We start from the raw sequence: 6,305 nt of genomic DNA, 5'->3' as shown, positions 1-6,305 counted from the left end.
CAGTTAATGTCAATCTTGTTTCATTGACAGGAAGGATCTGCCACAGACAGTTTAAAGGGTTGCTATCTTTTAAACCCACTTTGTTTCAATCAATATTATATTACAAGTGAATATGGTAAACTTTGTTACAGATCTTACTGTAACAACTATAAGGGTACTGCGGAATCTAATTGTGTGGGATAATACGAGACAGAGACCAAAGTTGATGCAAATAAGTATATTTAACAAAGGTGATACAGCTAACAGAGTTCATCCTGCAATGATAATGAAAACACAGCATAATATAGAGTGAAGCAAGTAAAGTAAAACTAGCAGAGCACTTTCTGCAATAGTTTGAAAAAACAGCACAATATAGAATGATGCAGAATAACTGAAGAGCGCTAATATGAACCAAACCAACAGAAATATGACGCAGGTGAGCACAAGGCACTAAACGTCGGAGTCCGGTAGTATGAAAGTAAGCACTCCGCATTTAATGAGGCAGTCCTGCGATGTTATAAATGAGCACGCACACAACACTAAAGTGTAGAAGTCCAGCAGCAATCAATAGGGTGGAAATGCCCACGGCACTTAAACGTAGAAGCCCAGCGTGATACAGGAGTGGCATAAACAGGAGAAGTTCACTATATGTACCCTTAGGGCTAAAAGTCCCGCACAAGTCCAGCAACACAGCCCAAACAAACAGACCTAGAGGAAATGGAGATGTCAGGATTCCTTACTGGCCACAGCAGTTCTAGGGGCAAATAGCTCCACACTAGAAGTCCAGACCGTATTTAAGCACATACAGCATCAGGGAGATGCACAGAGGACTGTAGGCAGCAGAACAAGGAGAGGCAGAGCACCGAGTAAGGCCTGCTCACACTTCAGTTGGGGCGCTTAGAAACCCGCTGTTTACCTTCGTCACAAGCTCCTGCTTGCTGGTCGCTGGTCTCCCGCCTGCCACACGCAGCAATACGTGCTGGCCAGCGGGAGACCAGCGACCAAAAAAATGTCCTGGCCATTCCAGCACGATCAGCGATACCCGGCAGGGGTGCCGGTCGCTGATAAGTGTCACACACAGCGATCTCACGAGATCGCTGTGTGTGACGAGGGCTTAAGAGGTAGACAATGTAAACTTTGATATCACAGTCTGAAATGCAGCAAATGTATCTGATTGTTTCATCCTGGATAATAAATCTGCTGTATCTTTGGACACTTTTACATAACTTTATACGACCTCTTGGTTGACCTACTTTACTTCACTTTATGTGCCGACAATTTGGTGCACATTCTCACACATCTTTTATATCTCCAGTTTGTGGAAAGGTATCTATGCATACTGTATTATAACAATTTTGTCCATCGGGATCTATAAGCCTTGAGCTAAACTTCCTATGTACGGTACTTTGGGAAGGTTACTCATTATCACTATTAGTTAATACTGTTTAACACTTCACAATAAAGAGATGCAGAATGTGCACTGGAAGGAATAGACACTACTGGGGCTCATTAGAATAAATGGGATTTCTCAGAAAGTTTGGAGAGTTTATATTGCAGCTGATGCCCCTTTCCCTCAGCTAATTGAAGGGTACAAAGAACTTCTCCTACCAAAGCTAATGAAATGTGCCAAGCCCCATGACTCAAACAATTGAGATAAGTGTCAGTGAGTATTCTGTATCCATCTAGCTGCCATACAATATTATTATTATTATTATTATTATTATTATTATTATTATTATTAATCCATAGTCTGGATTTTGTAGAATAGTAGTTTGCATGAATACCATTGAGAACCTTCATTAATTAAATGCTTGTAAAATATTTTTTTCTTTTGGATTTCATTAAAAAAAATGCAACAGTAGTTTTACATACTTTCTTTTATTTTCCTGCATATTACTAGTTGCAGAATGAGCTAACTGAGAACCCATCAGTAAGCGTGTTCTCATGAAGAGCTTGTAACTAGGGATGAACGAACCCGAACTAACTAAGTTTGGGGTTTATAATGGACATTTAGCTGTGATTTCCCAGAGCACCACGTGATCCGGAAAGTATAAATGCTGGACCACAGGTGCAGCCACCATTCTGCTCTGCTTAGTGTAGGGATAGGATGCAACTGGAGTGAGGGACAGTGTTAGTTACTCTGCCACAAATCTTCTGTGTGTATTCAGTTGGACTACTGTGCCAAAGGCCACTGTTTGTACTCTTCACCCCCTGCCTGTGGGAGTATTGTTCTTTAAGCTGCTGTATGTACTCTTCACCCCCTGAATGTGGGAGTACTGACCTTTATCCTCTATGTGCACTCTGCACCCTCCATGTCCCTCCATGGACACCCTCCATGTCCCTAGTCTCACTTTTGGCATTGCTGTGTGAGAAGGTTCCCACGCAGCTTTTGCCATAAAGTGAGACTAGGGACTTTTTTTCTACAGTGGCAGAGGAATACAGAGCGGAAGGATACCTATCTCCCGTTATTATATTCCTGGGGCCCGTAGAGAGCGGTGGCATCAGCTGATGCTGCTGTTCTCCACGGGAGATCGTCGTGGGACACGCGTGGATTTCTGCGGATCAGGGAGTATATCGCTTGTTTGTTATTTTCATATTTTTCCACAGATGACATTGGCTTCGGGGATCAAAGTGACAAGTGATGGTGAGTATGTACTCTATGTTATATGTACTGTATGTCTATATGTATTATATGAATGTATGAATGTATTGTATGTAGTATGTATGTAGTATGTATGTTGTATGTATGTAGCATGTTGTATGTATGTTGTATGAATGTAGTATATATGTAGTAAGTAGTATGTATGTATGTTGATGTTGTATGAATGTAGTATATATGTAGCATGTATGTAGTATGTAGTATGTATGTTGTATGAAAGTAGTATGTATGTAGTATGTATGTTATATGTATGTAGCATGTTGTATGTATGTTGTATGAATGTAGTATATATGTAGTATGTATGTAGTATGTATGTAGTATGTAGTATGTATGTATGTTGTATAAATGTAGTATATATGTTGTATGTATGTAGTATGTATGTATGTTGTATGAATGTAGTATATAAGAAGTATGTATGTAGTATGTATGTATGTATGTTGTATGAATACAGTATATATGTAGTATGTATGTATGTTGTATGAATGTAGTATGTATATAGTATGTATGTTGTATGAATGTAGTATGTATGTTGTATGAATGTAGTATATATGTAGTATGTTTGTAGTATGTATGTATGTGGTATGAATGTAGTATATATGAAGTATGTATATAGTATGTATGTTGTATGAATGTAGTATGTATGTAGTATGTAAGTAGTATGTATGTTTTTTTTTTTTTTTTAACTTTCAACACATTAGCCGGATGATCGGACTACTACTGTCCCATCATTGGCTAATGTGTCAATCACTGTCATTATAGCAGGCATCGCCCGATGGGACTTATAGTCCCATCGGACGATGCCTGCACACACACTAGAACCCCGGCAGGCCCGCATAGACCCCCGAGAGGCCCGTACAGGCCCCCAACAGCCGGCACAGGCCCCCGGCAGGCCCGTACAGGCCCCGGCAGGCCCACACAGGGCCCCGGCAGGCCCGCATAGACCCCCAAGAGGCCCGTACAGGACCCCGACAGCCGGCACAGGCCCCCGGCAGTCCCGTACAGGGCTCCGGCAGGCCCACATAGACCCCCGAGAGACCCGTACAGTCCCCCGACAGCTGGCACAGGCCCCCGGCAGGCCCGTACAGGCCCCGGCAGGCCCACACAGGGCCCCGGCAGGCCCGCGTAGACCCCCGAGAGGCCCGTACAGGCCCCCGACAGCCGACACAGGCCCCCGGCAGGCCCGTACAGACCCCGCATCATGATGCGCACAGACCGCGCATTAAGATGACATCATTTCAGCAGCCAATCACAGCCACAACAGTGACTCATTGCATTATGGGGACTTCCGATTCCCGGTATCCGATATTGAAAACATATCAGTACTCGGTATCGGAATTCCGATACAGCGAATATTGGCCGATATCGGAATGCTCAACACTAGTGGTGAATCCTTCTACTCCAGAGAGACTTCCTGACATGGCTGCATCCAGTGTGGACACCTGGAACAAGTGCAGTGCCTCTTCAACATCAGTTTCAGTGGCAAAGGGCTGCAATTTTATCTTGCTGAAAGATTCTGAAATTCGGACAATGGCTTGCAATTGCCTGACAGTTATGGAATGCTGGATCTCTTCTCACTCTCCCTCTCATGGTCACTGGCTCCAGTCCTCATGAGGGCATAATGATTTTTAAGCTTCTCAGCTGCTTCCACTGACAGACGCGGTCCACATTTAGTTCTGCAGTAAGCAATGTATTTCTTCAGTGTGTTAAGATCCACCTCTCCCTCTACTGGCTGAGTCTGTGTCCATGCACTAAGATGGATGTTTATCACATGTTTAGCAAGGGTCATATCCCTCTGCTCATTGTGTTCATCCTTGACAAAATGGTGGGCATGAAGTCAATGTTCTCTTCGCCCTTTGTATCATCCCATCGGTCGTACACCGAATTGGCAGCGGCGAGCACGGAGCAGCGAGAGTTCAGGGTAGTTGTGATTCTGGCTTTTGCAATGCAAATAGTCTGCTGCTCCATAGCCTCATGGATGGCAACTCTGTCATCCTCTCACATCTTATCAAATTCATCAATGAAAACTACTCCTCCTTCTGCCAACACCATGGCACCTCCCTCCATAATGAAGTTACGGGACACAGGATCCCTCATGACTGAAGCAGTTAAACCAGCTGCACTGCTGCCCTTACCAGATGTATAAACCCAATAGGGGAACACCTCTCCACAAACTTAAGAAGCTGAGACTTGGCAATACCGGGGTCTCCTAACATCAGCAGGTTGATATCTCCTCTACGTGTTAGTCCATCAGGAAGCCTTTTACGGGATCCACCAAAGAGTAGACATGCAATCCCCTTTTTAATGTCCGTGCTGCCATAAATTGATGGAGCAATGCTTTTAGCAATTGTTTCATAAATGTCTGGTTTAGAAGCGAGACGTCTGAAATCCTTTTCTTCTTGAGGAGACACCGTACAAGCTGCACTCCTTCCCGTGCCTTCTGTATCTACTTGGATACCGACAACCCGGATATAGGGGCCGTGGGGCACAGCATCTGGAGACTCCTGAAGTTTTAGTGTCTGAAAATCCACACATTTACATTGTCAGGTATAATGTAGTATGGATCCAGAGGATACTTGGGCTGACCTGCCTGCTCGGTGTTGCACTTTCGTGGCATGGCATAACCCTCCAAACCTCGTTGCACGGGAATGTTACTCATCATGTTCCTGCAGCTGCGGCAATGGATGGAGATTTTCATAGCTTTGGCTCTCACGGCTGTAGCAGCGATTATGATACCAGGGATCTTCACAAGGTGAGACATTTGCTCTGACTTCAGTCTCCGAATGTTTGCAGGATTGGCATCAGAGGCGAAGCATGACCTGGATATCTTGCACAGCTTCTTCACCTGTTCTGTCGGCTGCTTATACAGATAATCTGCAAGTTCCTCATCAAAACTGGCCAGATCTTCCATCTCCACCTCAATCCAGTACTCTCCCAGGTTGTAGTGACGCTTGAGTTGATCTCTGTATTTATAGGTGAAGCCGGTGCGGTCAGTGCCATAGCGATACTGCCGCAGGAATTTTTCAGCTGCAACTTCTTGGCCTGTCCTTCTTCGCCGGCCTTCTGCTCTCCTCCGAAGCTGTTGCTGTAGAAAACACCGGCATCGTCGAAGCCAGACATGATGATAATAAAAGAGGGAGAAAAGGAAAAGACGGTGACTTCACCAGCAGCCGAAAGCGCGCAAAAAGCTGGAACCAAATTTTTTTTACTGTTAGGAAGTTATAAGGGTTAAAAGCTGACCAGCGATTTCTCATTTTTGCAACACCATTTTATTTTTACGGACCACATCACATTTGAAGTCACTTTGAGGGGTTTATATGATAAAAAATACCCAAAAGTGACACCATTCTAAAAACTGCACCCCTCAAGGTGCTCAAAACCACATTCAAGAAGTTTATTAACCCTTCAGGTGCATCACAGGAATTTTTTGAATGTTTAAAAAAAATGAACATTTAACTTTTTTCACAAAAAAATTATTTCAGGTCCAATTTTTTTTATTTTACCAAGGGTAACTGGAGAAATTGGACGCAAAAGTTATTGTGAAATTTGTCCTGAGTGCGCTGATACCTGATATGTGGGGGGGGAACCACTGTTTCGGTGCATGGCAGAGCTCAGAAGAGAAGGAGCGCCGTTGGACTTTTTCAATGCAAAATTGGCCGGAATTCAGATT

At 43.9% G+C, this 6,305-nt stretch overlaps 1 pseudogene; it reads right to left on the bottom strand.

Moving 5' to 3' along the window:
* Positions 1–202: 202 nt before the first annotated feature.
* Positions 203–5,788, bottom strand: LOC141101065 (DNA replication licensing factor mcm5-A-like; annotated as a pseudogene).
* Between the last annotated feature and the right edge of the window lie 517 nt (positions 5,789–6,305).

This window comes from Dendrobates tinctorius, unplaced genomic scaffold (assembly GCF_039654945.1).
Source record: "Dendrobates tinctorius isolate UK_male_01 unplaced genomic scaffold, ASM3965494v1 ptg000114l, whole genome shotgun sequence".
In the NCBI taxonomy this organism is placed as follows: domain Eukaryota; kingdom Metazoa; phylum Chordata; class Amphibia; order Anura; family Dendrobatidae; genus Dendrobates; species Dendrobates tinctorius.
This window is presented reverse-complemented; position numbering and strand designations above follow the sequence as displayed.